The sequence below is a fragment of the Ambystoma mexicanum genome, chromosome 1q (assembly GCF_040938575.1).
Source record: "Ambystoma mexicanum isolate Mex_15411 chromosome 1q, UKY_AmexF1_1, whole genome shotgun sequence".
In the NCBI taxonomy this organism is placed as follows: Eukaryota; Metazoa; Chordata; class Amphibia; order Caudata; family Ambystomatidae; genus Ambystoma; species Ambystoma mexicanum.
In genome coordinates this window covers 946523438-946541597 of record NC_090922.1, presented here as the reverse complement: position 1 = coordinate 946541597, position 18160 = coordinate 946523438, and positions in this window count along the sequence as shown.

Genomic DNA, 18160 nt, shown 5'->3' with positions numbered 1-18160 from the left:
ACATATAGACAAGGTCAGCAATATGAGGTGAATAGAGAGAGAATTCAAAGATGACACCCAGGTTGTTCGCCACCCAGGATGGTGAAGGTAGGGGTTAGGGTTAGCGTACTTTGTATGTACACTGTACAGTAACATTTATTTACAAAAAGACAATCAAATTACAATTATTTAAACCGGGATTTGTACTTCACAACCAGCTCTCCTTTGGGGGGACATGGCACAGTGGCAATGTTGGGTGGCAATGGATCAGTGCTCTGCACAGAATCGTTCGAAATTCCATATCTGTGCTTTTCTAATACAGCAACAATGAGACTTTTGACAAAGTCGACATCCATTTCCTCATAGACTGGTTTGATCACCCATTGCTTACTTCTTTTTGAAAAGGCCTTAGTGTAGCGAGGCATTCTTACATTACCCGTAGTCCTAGATTGTCCACGGTGGAGATTCTCGTTATGGGCCAAGACGGCAAGTAGAGTCCTATGTCTCATGCCCTGTATGCTGAAATGCAAGCGCTTTGGCCTGTACTTTAGGCACATATTGTGGAACACCTCCAAACCTCCTGTGTGACAGAATTCTGTCAGTCCCCTCAAATCTCTTGATAGAGTTTTATCGAAAACAATCTTCTCAATGACTTTGTGTGTTGTTGAAGACGGATTCAACCACTTCTTCTTCCGTGCCTCCACTGGGGACAAAGGGCCATGTTCGCATTGGTGGAAGTGTAGGTTTTCTGACCAGCGGTGCACGTTGGTACAGTGGTGCATCAGTGACTGCCATTTTTCAAGTAGTATTTCCACTGACACTTCACAAGTTTTGGAGCTCCACCAAAGATGGTGGCTGATAGGCTAGGACCACTCTGAAATACTTTCCAAACCTTTTTTTTTCCCTGCAGCCGAGATTTTCTTATTGATTGATTTAGCAAGATGCCATAAGTCAAATTGATGTTTAATATGTGGGAACTGCTCTCTCATTGTCTTGGCAATTGAAACGTGTCTGTCCGTGGCTATGAGGTCGATGTGCATTCCCCTCGATTGTAGATATTCCACTGATTTTATAAATCCTAGTTTCTCCATGGCCACTGAGGATGTACATTGCCTGCACGACTACCAAACTCAGAATTTTCTTACTATCCATGTCCTGAAAGTGGTAGGTGCAGTACTTAGCAGAAAATCCAGGGCTGTCGCACTGTCCATCGCCGGCTAGCCTGAATCGTTTGCCTTCGAATGTACTTGCTAGAGACAATTGTTCAATTTTCCAAGCTTCACTAATGGCCGGAAACAGATAATCATGTTGGTTTTTGTAGTACTGCATTTTTTAAATGAAATGGAGTCCCACAAACTGAAAGAAAGACTCTAACTTCCTAAAACTGGACCCACTAAAAAGTGATGCAGCTGCACACAGTAGATTGCCTGCTGGCAGTTTCCCCAGCATCGGTTGTGCAGACCATGAGAACGTATGATTTAATCTACAGGCGGCATTTATTTTGACGTTACTGCCTTTTTTTTGACGAGTGACATGAATCAATAGCTTCCCACATACTTTGCCTCTAACGGAATGCCCACATTTCAGCATACTTATAATATTTATCAAACAACTGTCGAATACTATGTATTTGCCCTCTTTCATTAGACTGTCATCCGGCGTCAAAGTTGTTTCAGCCTGTGACGTTGAGGACATATCACCACATTTGAAAGAAATATCGTTGCTATGAAGTTCTCATGCATCGGTGAATGCTGCTGCTGGTTAATTCTCTGTCATTTCAACATCTGCTACTTCAACATTGATGGGAGAACACAACAATGTCGACAGCTTTTTTGGTGCCAATTTTTTGGCGGGTGTAGCGTGTAGATTGTGTGAATTGATCTGCGACTATTTCAGAGCTATCTTCAATACATCCAGTATCATGTTGTTGTGGTGGTGCGGTCGCACTGTAGATATGGTCTAATACAATTTTGCTGGATTCTCCGGACCCATTCATTTCATGTACTGGCCATTGGACATGAGCATCTCTAGTCTCAACACGCAGCGTCTGAATTAAAAGTTCCTCCATAGTGTAAATGGTCTGGCAAGCAACATCACTCATTCGCTTCACTGTCTGTGTATGTATAGTTCGGACACCCACGGGTAACTAGAGGATAGATTGGAAAATGGATGTTCAGTTTAAACACAAGATAAAGTATAGTACAATTGACTGGAAAAAACATAAAATAGTTCCCAGCACAAAAAAATGTCTAAAGAACTGTTTGTAACTAACCTTATTTTTGTTTCTTTTCTTTGCAACTTTTTTGACTCGACCTTCAACATCTGCATGCTGTTGCTCCAATTTGTATCCGCATGTCTCCCCTTCCTCTTGTGCTGCAATGACTATATTTTCTGTATCCGCATAGACAGCATGGAATGAGACTCCATCGACTCCTTGAAACATAGTATTTTCATTACTTTGTATCAAAATATTGTTAGCATAAAACACACATGAGGACGAACACACAGGTACATCTCAATAGTCAAACACGATTTAAACATTGTGTGGAACAATCAAATGACACGTATTCGAGCTCTGATGACCTAGTTCGATGGAGCTGTCAGTATCCATACCTCTGGCTCTGCATGGACTGCCACGAATGATTGTATTGAAGAGGAGGCATCAGCAACTCCCTGAAACACAGAACTTGCGTTAGTATGGTTTTCAATATTGTAAACATAACACACACTTGGGGTCGACGGCACAGGTACATATAAAGAGATAACCACAAATGTTGCATTGTCTAAAATAATCAAGGAATATTTAAATATGATCAGATTTAATCAACTTATTTCTCCGATTTCTTTACATCTGCATCATCTAAATGGGATCTTGTGATTGTAGTGGACGCTCCATCGTCTCCCTGAAACACAGTACTTGCGTTAATATGGAAGAAAGTATAGCAAATGGAATCACGTTATATGATCACGCTCGATGGAGCTGTCACTATCCATACCTCGTGCTGCTGAAGAATATCTATAGATGTTGTAAATGTGGTGCGCACTTCCGAAAGCTGTTGCGCCGATTCGTATCCGCATGGTCCCGCTTCCCCTGGAATTACTTGAATGTCAGGCTCCGCATCAAGTGCGTGGGTTGACGCTTCAACAACTGCCTGAAACATAGTATTTGCATTAGTAAGGATTACAATTTTGAAAACACAACACCCGCTTGGGGTCCACCGCACAGGTACATATCAATGGCTAACCACGAATGAAACATGGTGTAGAACAATCAAACGACAAGTGTTCCAGTCCTGATGATCACGGTCGATGGAGCTATCAGTATCCATACCTTGTGCTGCTGAAGAACATCTAGGGCTGTTATCAATGTGGTGGACGCTTCAACATCTCCCTGAAAGACAGTACTTGCATTAGTATGGATAACACTAATTATAACTGAAAACAAACACCAGGGGACGACAACTAAGGTGTTCTTCTTTGTTACCCAAGATGTGGCGTACATGTTCGAGGAAAAGTGCCAGCTGCAGATGCGGTATCGATCACCCCTCTTGTCCTCTATGCCTTGTTGGACTCTACTTTCCAGCTCATCCAGTGGATATCCACAATGTCTGACCCATTCTCTTATTCGATCAACAGTTTTCGGGAATACATGCATTGTAGTGCCTTCAGATTTAGCATGGGTCTTCGAAGGGCAACCGAACAGGCAGGCATTGTTGAAAATTCTGAAAAGTAAATATCAAGATTATTATAAAATCTTGATGAATAAAAATGTCATAAAAAAGTAAATGAACCATACCATGCTCAATGCAAGGTTTGTTTTGGTCGCCGGAACTATACCAGTTCATCATGTGCGGCTTAGTATTTGCATAAGTTACAGAAATTGTTTTAATTATGTGACTAAACTCTGAACATTGACTCGTCCCTTGGATGTTCTGTCTTGCACGAAAAGGAAACATGCTTACTTTATAGACTGGACCCCCGAAGGATGCAATTCGATGACAATTGACACAGATGAAAATAAATAGATCTATTGATAGCATAACAATTGAAACTCAAGTCAATAGCAATGAGACCAATGACCATAGCTCTATTGGGTACTGTAATCGCAAATAGATAGAAATGTAAAAATGACTGAAATATGACTAGAATACATGTCCTCACCTTGACCAAGAAACAGTTGGATTCAGTAGGCCGAGCAGTATGTTGCAGGAGAATAGGTAGATGTCCACAGGTAGCACACTAACGAGTTTGCTCGAAGCGGTCACAGATAGCACAACGACGAGCAGATTAGCATAGATCTCAGTGCTTCTCAGGTAGAAGGTTCAGGAGTTGACTTGCAAAGCACAAATATGTTCTCATGAGACATATCAAGTGGTTTATAAAGTATTAGAAACAGGGGTGTGTTTGTGAATGAATGACGTGTGTATGTCGTGGTATTATGTGGTTGTCAGGGGGGCGGCCTGCCTCAGGGGAGGCCTGCCTAGAGACACGGGGTCTGAGGAGGCCATGTGAGCGATGGCCCCTGGGCGTGGGATACCTTTTGAAGTGTACATGCTGTTTGGCACCTTGGCTGCTTGCGCCCGTGACAGCCCGCCATGCCAGCGCTCATCCCCTGGTGCGAACCGCCTTTGATAGAGGGGGGTGAGATGGATGGGCCGGTGGGCATGCAGGCAAGTGTGTGGGAGCGAGGGGCCATCAGGCCCCTCTCATCCTTTACTTCTCAGTAGAAACTCGGACCAAGTGCCTCCAGTAGTGGGTTCACCCCTTGCCCTTATGTGATGTTAACTTTGGTTGACATTCGCGTAGATGGGACAACTGAGCAGGACACGGGGCATCCATTTTTGTACCCCCTTTCCAATCCATCTTGGTGACCAGGCCTCACTGCGCACAGCACATGGCCCCCACCCTTGTTCCCACTCTGACTGGAAAACTCCAGAGGTATTTGCAACAGCTAATAAATGTAACACATTACTCTTCCTCTTCGATCACTATCCTGCATGTGAACCAGCCTGAACTAAGCACATAGCTCGTTCATCTCCACAAACGTGTCCTCAATACCTGCATGCATTATTGAGAATATATTATGTAAGCTTAGATAGTGACCACCCTGCTTCACAGCGACCAGACCTTCACCCATTCGGAGCACAGATGTCTGACGTCCATCCTTGAATGGAGACACACTTGATTAATTTAAAAAATCGAAACAACCGTTGTTAAAATATATGTGGTGTTTTATTTTGTATCTTATTTCAATGTCACAAAAATACAAGACTTTACACATTGTACAGGTCAGGTTGCAGCACAGTGAGAGAAAATCCCCTGTACTGACTGCTGTCACTCGGGAACGTTTCTCTTATGGCACGAACGGCACAGGTGGGTATTACTCTTCGAACGCGGTGTTCAAGCCTCCCATGAAGCCAACTTGTAAAGGAACGATAGGCCACCAGCCTGTACCACCTGTGAAAAGGAATGAAACAAACTGTTTTTAAATGACCAAGATAAGTTTAATAAACATTTGTTGACAATTCTTTTAACTAATGGCATTCTGCTAGGACAAATGCTATCTAGACACTGCACACTATTGAACGACTTTCTTGCGTTACAATGATATTTATATGTCATTTTGGATATAGTTGAAGACCATAAAATAGGAGTGGCATGACAAGCAGAGTATACTTACTCGTTACTCGGATTACGAGGACGAACAGTTGCGCGAAGTTCGTGGATAAGCACCATCATTATCCTCAACACGGACCATGTGAGGCAGGCTGTCCTGAATTCTGGCAGCTCGGTGATGCATTGCGGTCGTGGCTCGCCTTCTGAAATGTAGGCCACGCATCCCGAGTTTTCACAGGAGCAGCAGTTCTCGTCCTCGGTTGGCATTAGCTCGCACCGATTGCATATGCACCAGGTGGAAACACCGTCCATGTGACTAGGTCCAGGCTCTTCCTGCTGAGAATCGTCCTCCCAACTGCCCTCCAAAGACCCATCATTTTCATGTGTTTCCCTTTCCAGTAGTTCCTCCTCGGTATACTCGGGCTCGTACATGTAGGGCATTATTGTAGCCATTGTGTGTTAAACAAACTAAAATAATTTATAGCGGTGGTACTGGTATCTGTTCACACGGGCTACAAGCAACGAAGGTAGCTGACCAGAGCACAGAAACGAGTCACAGAATACTCAAAGTAACACAGAGAGAGGAATGGAATCGAAAATCTGCTGCTGTGTGTTGTGGAACGGTCTGTTTATACTTATTGAGGAAAGAGGCGTCCTGCCATTTCCATGGTGACACATCCTTAGCTGAAGCGCAGTGAATGTTGACACGAGACGTGCTTTGGCTTTGTGAAATGGGTGATACGCATCTGCTGATGACAGGCTCAGGGGCGGGGCATATGATTTAGTGCCGCAAAAGCAGGTCAGCCAGGGCGATCAGGGAAATGATAGGATTATCACAAAATGGCAGCTCCCTGATGCCTTTTTTCACATGTGTTTAATTGACGAAAACTCAGGAAAGGTCCATAGGAAATTTTTCTAAAATCGAGCGACTTAGGCTTAAAAACACATGGCCGACCCGTAGGGGCAATAAAAAATGTTTACCGAACCATTCCTTTAATACTCAAGGTTTTACAAGAGCTAAAAGTAGAGTTCCTTTTACTAAAGATCTACCAGTCTCTATAGGGGAGTCTGACATTTCGGTGTCTTTGCTATATTCGAGGCAGACACCTGTGTGTTCAACACCAGGAATGTATTATTTAAACATGAGCAAATTTATTATAGCATTCGCGGGACAAATGGCCATTCGGGCAACGCCTTTAGAACCAGAGGTTTTCCACTATGGAGTGTGCATTCTGTTGACATGGCTACCAGGCCTAGTAGACCGAACTATGAGAATACCTGACGAGTTTTTACTTAGACCAAAAATACCTATGCTTGAAGAAGAGGGACACATTTTTCCCTTAGGGCTGCAAGCAGCCATAGTGCGAGGTGAAATGGCTTTGCTTAATGGGAATGATGATGAGGGCAGACGATGGTGTGCAGTAATTGCCATTGGGGAAGGTTACAGATTGAATGACATCACTGATGATGATCTATTTGGCGATCATCCATCTGATGACTAATTGATATTTGACATGAGCATCACTTATTGGGTGAGAGCAATCAACCGAGAAGTTCCTCAGAAAATGATGTTAGCACAAAAAACGGAGTATTTTGATGAAGATATGGCGAAAGTACCAGTTTTATAATGGACCACAGGCCGTTTTGACGTAGGCCTGTTGAAGGGGGTTGGAGAAGTAAAGATTAAATTGAAACCAGGAGCAATTCTACCTTGAGAACAACAGTATCCTATGTCTCCAGAGGCATATGAAGGTATTTTTAAGGCAATTTCCGCCATGATGGATCAGGGTATCTTAGTGATGTGAGAGTCACCATGTAATACTGCAGTATCCCCTATCAAGAAATCTAAGGGGGGGTCATGGAGACTAATTCAAGATCTACGCCTGATAAACCAGATTGTAGAGGCTGAGTTCCCTCTAGTTCCTAATCCGGCTACAATCTTTTGTAATATACCTGTTGAAGCACAATATTTCACTGTGATTGAATTGAAAAATGTGTTTTTCTCAATCCCATTGAACAAACACTTGCAGGTTTTGATGTCATTTACGTTCATACAGCTAAGTTAAAAAGCACAAGATTACCTCAGGGGTATTGTGAGTCTCCATCGATTTTCAATAGAGTCCTCCAGATGGACTTAAGCAATATTGATTTTGAAAGTGTTGTGCTGCAATACGTAGATGACATTTTAGTTTGAGCACTTAAGAGGAAGAGTGCAGACACGATTATGTTCAGCTGATGGTTACTCTTGATGACAAAGGATATAAGGTTGACAAAGAGAAGTTACAGTATTGTCAACAAGAGGTTTTGTACATTGGTTAATTGATTTAACATGAAGTAAAGAAGGTTACTCTTGAGAGAGCTGAGGCTATTTTGAAAACCACAAAGCCACACACAATAAAGCACATGCAGAGATTTCTGGGATTATGTAATTATGTCAGAGTGTGAGTCTTTGACTACAGTTCATATATAAGGACTTTATCGCAGGCTTTAAAGAAAGTACAGGTAACACAGGAAACAATTGTGTGGACTGAGGAAATGGAAGAAGGATTTGATGAGTTGAAGAAAGCAATTTTCACAGGTCCAGTTTTAGGGATGTCTGTTATGACAGCAGTCCTTACACAGAGAACAACATTGGGGCACAAGCCCCTTGCAATCCCCTTGCATACTACAGTGGGATTTTAGACCCAGAGAGGAGGGGTCATTTTCCATGCAAACAATCGCTGGCAGCCGCCCGCAGCGTTCATCATAGAGAAAGCTGCAAACATAGTGATGGGATGCTCTATGACGTTATTTGTTGAAAATGCATTGTTTGCTATTTTAGAAAAAACAAAAGGCACGTTAACTTCTCAAAGGGCTTCTGCCTATGAAGTAGTCATATCGAATCCAGCGATCAAAATAGTTTGATGCAGAATAGTGAGTCCTGCCATGTTTGTAGCTGAACCACTGGCAGAGGACGAGCATGCGCATGACTTTGCAAACTATGAAGAGTTATATGATGAAATCCCTAGGATAAAAGAAAATGCTTTAGCAGGAGGAGAAATTGTTTTTATTGATGGTTCTTCAAAGATCAATCAGAATGATGGGCAGAGATACACAGGCGCCGCTCTAGTAAAGCACACGGCCAATGGGGAGTTTCAGAAGATGTTAAGTGTTCAACTACCGTCTCATAATTGAGCAGAGGCTGCAGACTAAGTGGTGCAGATTGTCACGCTCAAGAATCATGCAGACCAGGAAGTAACAGTCTACAGCGACTCTGCCTATGTGACGTCAACGGTGCATGCAGGGTTAGCACGTTGGAAAAGGAGGGGCTACCACCAAGCTTATTAAGGTACTGCAACTCCCAGTAGCCATCGCAGTCGTTAAATGCGCAGCACATACTAAAAGGGCAGACTTTATCTCATGGGGAAACCAAGCAGCAGACAATGAAGCAAAACTTGCTGCATGCTCAGAAAATGTAATGACATTTGATACACCTGATGTAAATGATAAAACGATTGTAATGATGAAGTGTCATAAAGATATAGGGATTTGTCAAAGACATAATTAATGGAGGTCCAGGGGGAAGCACCTCAAGATGAGAAGGATTTGTGGATGCGAAGAGGGTGTTCTTTAAACCCCTCTGAAGCATTGTGGTGACAAGACAGCACTGGTAAACCGGTGATGCATGTAGCCTTATTAATGGTGGTGCTGGAACAGATACACTACACTGCACACACAACTAGAGAGGACTTTGTGGCAACTATTTCAGAGGATTGCTTTGTACCAAATTTGGTGGAGCATGTTGTGTTCTACGTAGTGAACTACATTGTGTGTCAAAAATTAATGGCTGGGCACATACTGCACACAGTTAGGGGAGTTATTCCGAGACCCAATAGCCCCTTTCAGCATTTGCATATCGACTATGCCGACTTGCGACAAGTATGTAATGGATATAGATACATGATTGTAGTGGTTTGTCCCTTTTCATGATGGATTGACGCTGGTCCGTGTACACACCCAGACTCTACCTATGCAGCCAAATTCTGCGAGAAGTGTTTCCTAGATGGGGAGTATGTGAAGTAATGAGATCAGACAATGGCCCACATTTTGTAAATCAGACATTTGAACAGATCAGCTTGTTGCTTGGTAGTTTGCTTTGACCCATCATCCACAAGGAAATGGGATCTGTGAATGGCTCAACAGCCTGGTTAAAGAGAGGACAGCCAAGTTGAAGCTTACCTTGAAGAAAGGGTGATTGCATTTCCTACCACTGGCATTATATTCATTTAGGAACCAACCAGGTTCGGACCACCATCTCACCCCCCATGGAATAGTGACAGGGAGACGGAAGAGGACACCCCTCATGCCTCCATCCAGAGTTAGAAGTGATGCTCAGCTTACAGAAGAACTGTTTTACCAAATTATTCGCTGGAGATGCAGTCCTATTCTGCAATTTCACAAGGAAGTAGCACAAGCCCAGATTTAACAGCCCTTTCATTGTGGAAGACGTAACGCTGTCTGCAGTCAGAGTGCAAGGCAAACGTGCTTGGACATTTTTAGACGATGTCAGAGTTTACACTGGAGAAACCCCTCTGCCCCCACCCTCTTCGGAAGCAATCATCGGGGAAGAACCTCAGCAAATGCAGACAAAGTCTATGACGAGGAAAAAGGATGCCGAGGCTGTCGAGTAAAAGAAAATATTTCATCAGACTTTGGTTTATTTCGGGACACTCTTTTAGCCATTTATGAAAGAGTTAAGGGAAGCTAATTGGAACACTCTGGGCAGTCATTTCATGGTTAAGGGAAGATCTTTTTTTCTTTAAGCCACAGGAGTATGTTGACTTTGGACTGAGGCACGCTTTAAGCCTTGATAAGAAGAGAAATATGGTAAATTCTGAGTTCATTTTCGACAATTGGAAGAGGGTGCAGTACCCTGATTCATTCCTTACTGAATTTATGTTTGGATTTGCCCATGGTGATTCCCAATTACAATGTTTCAAGGATCATTTTTGAAGTTTTTCTCTTTATTCTGTGAACTTATCCAGCTATCGTGGGGAGAACTACTAGCGTTCATGTTTTTCTGCAAGAACCTAAGAATGGTCCCATTGTAAGGAGGTTGCTCACAACAATTATCGAGCACATTCTGCAGCTTCCAGAGTATAGTGGGGAAAGGACAAATGCCCCTATCCGCTGATGACTCACACAAACTGATCAGTGTGGTTTTCTATCATCTGATTGAAGAATACCCGCATCTAGTTGGAAGACACACTTATGTGCATACATTCCTAAGCGATCCAAGAAACAATGCAGCACTAAATGAAATATTGAGAGGCGTCATACTGCAAGTAAATGCTTATTCTGAGAGAACCTCAAGGTCAGAGTGAAACTTTCCTTCGAAGGACAGCCCTAGAGGTTGCTGTTTGGACAGAACTTTTGTTTCATGCTGAAAGAAATTCATCATGTCGCCTGGTCTAAGGCAGATTCGAGGAATCGACTGGGAACTGGTGTATATCGTTGAACTTATCTAGACTTACTGAAGTTGGTTTTCTTCATGCTGGAGAGGCATCCACGTTTTGTCTGGTTAAAAGTATATAAAAGACACAGAACAATCTATATTAATGTATAGAAAGTCTAAAACAGCAAAAAAGAGAGCCTATTGTTATTTTTATACATGCATTCATGGCAGAGAATCTATGTTTTACCTCTCTATCTATTTGGGTGGGTATGCTTGCGTCAGGGACACACAACAACAACCATGCGATGACATTAGCTGATTAGTGTAACAAAACCATATCATTTTGCTTGTCATATCACATCAAAGTGATTCTATTTCTTATGGCTCACATTACTAGGCCTGTCATTTATTCATATGGGTGGAAAGAACATTAGGTTAGACATACCTATTTTCATTCACTTGATTGCGACTTCAAACACGTTTTTAAAGGGCTATTTAGGTTTTGTCCTTCAATAGTTCAACTAAACAAAGAAAGGAGAGAAACACGAAACGGTCTTTTACATAATCACAAGACTCCAAATGGTCTTTACAGAAGGTAGCTATAAAGTATCTACATTTCAAGCTAACAGTACAACGAGTTCCAAATTAATCACACATACCGACAGTGAATCAATATGCCGGTCTCTGCGTTGCCACAGCATGGTATCTCTTACGAACACTTGTTTCGTTGTCACTTCAAAAATACTTTCGATGTGCCGTTATAACTTTGTCCTTCAAGGATTAGACTAAAAAAAGGAAAAAAGACGGAACATTGCACATTTGATTGTGTGACATTCTGTACTTGTGAATATTGTGTCCTGAAGAAAGCCTTACATACATGACTAATCAACAAAAATCAAGGATAAGTCGGTTTGGGATCAAAACATTAAGGCTGGAAACGGATTTGTGCACGTCGACACAAAGATTTTGGGGACTGTTTAGCAAAATAAGACCTGGCTAATTTAAAGTCACCCATGTGTTACTAACACCACTACTGTTGATTATCAAGCATTGTGTGAACGCAACACAAGATTCAAATTATAGATCAATTGTCTCTTTATTTGTGTTTTTTATGTATAATGAGTTTTGCAAATGTGACCAAACGGTCGGTTTTTATTAGAAAATATAATAAATTGATGACTTATTTTTGCTAAAATTGAGCCTGCCATCCCTTTATATTTGTTAAAAGACTGATGGTCTGTGAATACATGAATTTGGTGTGAGACCAGGTGTGTGACCTCCGGTGAGGATATGATAAGGTAGTTTGTTGGAAACCCCCCTTTCTTGGCTCTTTCTGTACTTAGTCCTTTTCCAACAAGCTCCTAAAAAAAGAGGACTCATGCTGTAAAAACGTGGTCATTATTTTTGTATAAGTGTATATTATTTATGCTTGCATTTTGTTCATAATCATACTGCTTTCACTCACAGTACGCACATCGTACTACATTGATGTACAGGGAGCTAAGACTCCTGTGAATCTTCCTGAGCAGAAGGAAGGTACAATTGTGGCAACTACTAGACAGCCGAGAACCTATGTAGTTATTCCTGTTCCAAAGAAAAATGACAAATTGCATGAAATTGAGATAAGTATCACTAACCATCATTCACACACAAGAAGTGTCTTAGAGACCCTTTTAGGACACAAGAAACAGGTTGGTAAGACAGGCAGGAGAAACGTTTGGTAGAGGGTGAACCTACACAGATAAAGCATGCAATTACACCTGGTCCTGTGATAAATGACCCAAGGGTGATTCCTAAAAGACAGTCACACATGGAGATTTTGCGAGACAATTTCATGCCTAAATGGTATGTTGAGAAGATGAAACTCTCTGAACTTTCTTCTACTCAGGGAGCACTGATAGGTGTTCCTATAATTGATCCAGCTAGAGTTATGCTAACACACTTCATGAAATGATTATGGAAGTTCACATGAGAAGAATGAGGCCTAAATGAAGTTCCAAAGAGTTTGATTTTGAACTAAATGATTATCTGGACAGTACAGCTCACCTGGGAAATAACATATGGTACCAACATTTGAAGAAAGTTGGAAGAAGCACTTCGAAGGAGGAATGCTTTGTGTGTGCACTCCTGCCTTACAGTATGGGAAACTCCAAGATCTTCATAGCTATCGAAATAGATGTCATGACATCCCATTGTCTTTCGCACATAGCACTTTGCAAAACAAGAGGCCAGTTCATGGGCAGAGATGCCTACCTCAAATGGGCAACTGAATGGACGGATCCAGATGAAGATGACTACATTCACGACACAAAGTCAAGAAACAGAGCTCACACAAAGAATTATGTGATCAGATACAAAAAGCCTGGAGTAAAAGGAGCTGGAATTAGATGGGAGGTTAACAAAAGACTGGAGAGTCCAGGAAAATTTGCAGAAGAAATTCGTAGATGGAATAACAGAGGCCAAATGCAAATCTGGGGATCAGTGTTATCACCAGATGGATGGGAAGAAGGAGTGGTTATCTGCAGAGCATGGATGGTGTATGATCGTCCTGAACCAACTGTTTGGAATACACAGGTGCTATGCAAGCCCCTGTGGAAGACCATTGTCAAGTTACTAACCTGGGTCGAAGACAGAGAAGGACCCTTGCAGATGGGTACCATTAGAGAAAACAAAGCTGTGCTTCAGAAACAATGGAACAGAAAAAGTTGGAGAGAATCAGAACTGTGATAGAATTTTTGATGCACCAAGAATGAGCATTGGTACTTTAGTGATCATGGATCATTATTGGGCATGTGGAGCCAGAGCTTTTATAAGATTGCCTGCAGACTGGGGAGGAATTTGTTCCATAGTAAATGTCCATGTTCCAGCATTGGTGATTCCAAAAAGTGACTTACATCTTGACAGTTTTCTAAAAGCAGATGCTCACCTGAGGAAGAAGCGATCTGTCGAGCTGATGAGAAGAATGAAGAGGGAGAACAATTTTTCAGCAAAATTCATTGAATCTTTTAATGCTATTCCTTATGAGTACAGGCTGTGCAGCCAGACCGAATCAGTGTTCACAATGATTTTTATGCCGAGGATCCAGGTTGGAGCAAATAGCTGCAGATTAGCTGATGGAATTGCTACAAACGATCAACACTACCATAACAGGGTTCAATGCAATCAGAGAAGAGATGAGAGCCATATGACTGATGACTCTTCAGAACAGATATGTCTTGGATATGATTACAGCTATGGATGGAGGTGTTTGTGCACAAATTGGAGAATCATGTTGCACATTTATACCTTCTCATGATGAGGAGAATGGAACCTTGACAGATGCCATAGACATGCTGATGAAGCTACATGGTCAGATGATAGACGAAGTTGAAGACACTGCTGATGACAGCTGGTCTGGATCTCTCTTTTCTTGGTTTCTACAATCGATGGTAGACATTTTCAAGCTCCTTGGAGCACTAATATTGATGATATTACTTGGATTCTGTGTAATCAAGTTGATAATCTCACAATGCATGAAGACAGCAAAGAAAGCCATAGGGATGAAGATTATGATCGATGTCGACCCAGGATGGAAAACCAAAGATCTGACAGATTAAGAAATCAGAGACTTTGTGAAGGCCAGTATTCATGTACATGAGAGAACAAAGTTCCTGTATCCAAATAATCATAAGAAGTATGTGGGAAGATGAATCTATTGCAGTCAAAATGGACAATGCAGTCTTATGTCGTGGAACAAAGATGAGCACATGAAAACAGCAGGATGCCTGAAGGGTGTCATAAAGATATGGATCCCAAAGAAGCTTTTCTTCAGACCTGAATGTCTGGATGCAAAGGATGATGAGAGAGTGGTCGATGAATCGCCCAGATGGGGGAGTGTAGAGGAGGAGCCAAGTAGCCCCACCTCAACCGTTCGCCCCTATTGCCTATATGTTGGAAACCAGAGTATGTGACATACACAGAGCAGTTGAAACGACAAAGGCAAAAAGGAATCCTAGAGGCAAGATTCCCATTGAGGAAATCATACTTGCATACAAGGAAATATGATGGTTGTTTAAATGATATTCCTGAAGAAGCAGAGCAAATGCAAGGTAAAGACGAATGGTGATGTCACCAACTCACCAAGTCACCAACCATCAGCAAGTGAACATCACACAGAGCTGAACTGACATACCGAGAAGAGATGCAGAGTTCAGAGAATGTAGGTATTCTATAAGGCATCAAGAAAGCATCAAAGTAAGTGACATCTTGGGATCCAGATGAAGAAGCTTATGCCACACAATAGATGAAGACATTAAGCTATATTACACGTGTAGAGATGCAAAAGAAACGCAAGCAGACAAAGTAATCTTAAGGCTGGCTTTATAGTGAATAGATTGAGGCAAGTGCCAATATATATGTATATGCATATGGACAAGTGAAGGATGGAAGTTTCCACTATGCATTATAGCAGTGCTGGACCTTAGCAAAGAAGGGCGAGAAAGCCTCATTTTCAGAGTGTCGCAGTTAAAAAGCAAATTGAATTAGAAAGTGAATCTCAGCAGATGAGCCAAAGAAGACAAGGTCTTATCAAACTGGAGTAAACTGATATTGCATACAAATCAGGTGAAAGAACAGAACTCCTGTTTAGAAGGCATGAACAAAACAAGGAAGATGTCAGAGGTCTATTAGAAAATAGTGTTAAAATGCTCGTTTCCATGGTTTCTAGTCACATGGAAGCATGAAGTTGGACGAACAAATTGGTCACAACTGCGCACAAGGGCAGAACATGCCTTCACTCCCTGAATTTCTCAGAGCTAAGAATACTCTCAAGGCCGAGCTTCAAAGCCTAATTGACAGTAGACCTCTAAGGTGATGATAGATTGATATGCTAATTGCTGGCAAGCAATAGTTAAAGCGAGCTCACCAGCACCTGGATGGCCAGCCTGCATGCTGCTAGACGTAGTTGGAAAAGTACTGACAGAGATTAGAGTGCTAACCAATTGTAGGGGACCACGTAATTAGGGGTCCTATAGTGGTGTAAACCAATGGGACATTGCGTATTTAGTGGCGTTCATAGTGCTCATTTTTAGGGGAGGGCTTAGTTGCTCCACCTGATGTTAAGTAACCAATCACATATTTACACTTTTTTAGAATAGTATGGATCGTATACTTAGATGTTCACCCATACTTGTAGGTTTTTGTAGTTTGCCACATAGGATGACATTGGTAGTGATGTGGTAGTGATGCACGTCAATATCATTGATGACGTGTTTTGTGTATATGATCTCAGTTTTTACAAGAATGCATTGAATAAGAGGATCGGGCAAATTCATTGATGTTCATTATGCTCCCTGTTTTAGATAATTGATATTAAAACAGTCTTCCTTTTGCCAACTACCTGAGTCATTTTGATATGCATCCCCGTCCATCTCCAGGGTAATTGCTACTCACCTTAAAGAGCTGGGTTATCCAGTTCACCACCAGTCCAACAAACAATAAAGGCTGAACACTGGATTGGATCGCAGATCAGAACTACCAAAAATCTACAGGCGTCAACAACACCTTGTCCATGGTCTGACCACCATATTATACACTTCTCTATCACAAAGCCAAACAAGCTTACAACATCATCTAACTCACTTCCTCCTGCTGACACAAGAAGCTCACATAAGCTTACAAGAGAAAATTTAGTACCCCTGATCAACACACCCTGCCTTCAGGCTCCCTTCATCTCTAACACTATCTCACTAGTGAATACCTATACCTCAGTCCTCTCTAAGGCAGTCAATACCCTAGCCCCGCTAGTACCTCAAAAAGCTAAATTGTTCTGACATTCCCATTCCTGGTTTATCCCTGACCTATTAGGACTTCGCACACTGAAATAGCAAGCTCAGCTATCTTGGCTTAATTAACCAACCAACGCTACTAAGCAGGATTTCACCAAAGCCCCCAAACAATACAAATCAGCTATAATCACTGCAAAGTCCAACTCCTTCAACTGAAGAATTAGCAAAGCCAAGTGAGATGCAAAAAAATCTTCTCCAGATACACAGAACTTGAATCCCCTGCAGCGCCCCTTCAACCATCTTTAAAGACAAGGCCTGGTGCTCTAGCATCCAAGAGGCACTCCCAGGCAAAATTGACACCCTGAAAAGGAAGGTCCTATGTCAAAAAGCCACATTCAACATAATACCCATGACCTCTAGCAGCATGTGGCCCCATCCAACCCTACACACCCCACCACTCAGTTCATCTTCAGAGAACTTTCTAAAACCAATGTCACCAAACTGATTAGTAGCTTAAAACCGTCTAAATGTAAATGCAACATATGCCCTGCACCCCTCATCAAAGACTGTGCCAACATACTAACCCCATCATCAAAGCCATCATAAACACTTCCTTCACTCAATGTATTGTTCCAGCCAGCCTCAAAAAAGACTGGGTACTCCCCCTTCTCAAAAATACTTCCCTTGATCCTGCCGTTGCCACAAACTGCAGGCCAATCTCCGCCGTCCCCTTCCTCCTAAAGATATTGGACCAAGCTACCTATTTACAAGTTCAGCAGTTTTTGGAGGATACCCACATCCTAGGGATGCATCAATCCGGCTTCCGTCTTATGCATGGCACAGAATGCACCTTTCTCGATCTAAAACATGTGATTGGAGTAAATAAGGGACAAGTCAGCCCTGTTCCTCCTCCTTGACTTTTCTGCTGCATTTGACTTGGTCAACCACCAGATCTTCTGCCACCACCTCACCACTCACGCTAATTTCTCACCCTCAGCCACTACTTGGATAGCATCTTTCCTGAATGGAAGATTCATGAGGGTGTTTTTAGAGAAAGCCAACATCCCCCCACCCATCACCTGTGGTGTGCCACAATGATCTTGCATCACCCCTACAATATTCAACATCTTCACCCCACCCCCTTTCCACAACCTAGACTCTCTCGGCATATCATACACAAATTATGCTGATGACACTCAAATTCTGATCCCCCCCTCTCAGGCAATTATTTAGAAGATAACACTATGAACTCAATCTATTCCAATATTCAGACTTGGATGGCTGCCAATCATCTCTTTCTCAACTGCAGAAAAAAAGAAATCCTGATTGTTGGTCCTCCTAGTGCCCTAAAGAACCTCAACAGCCA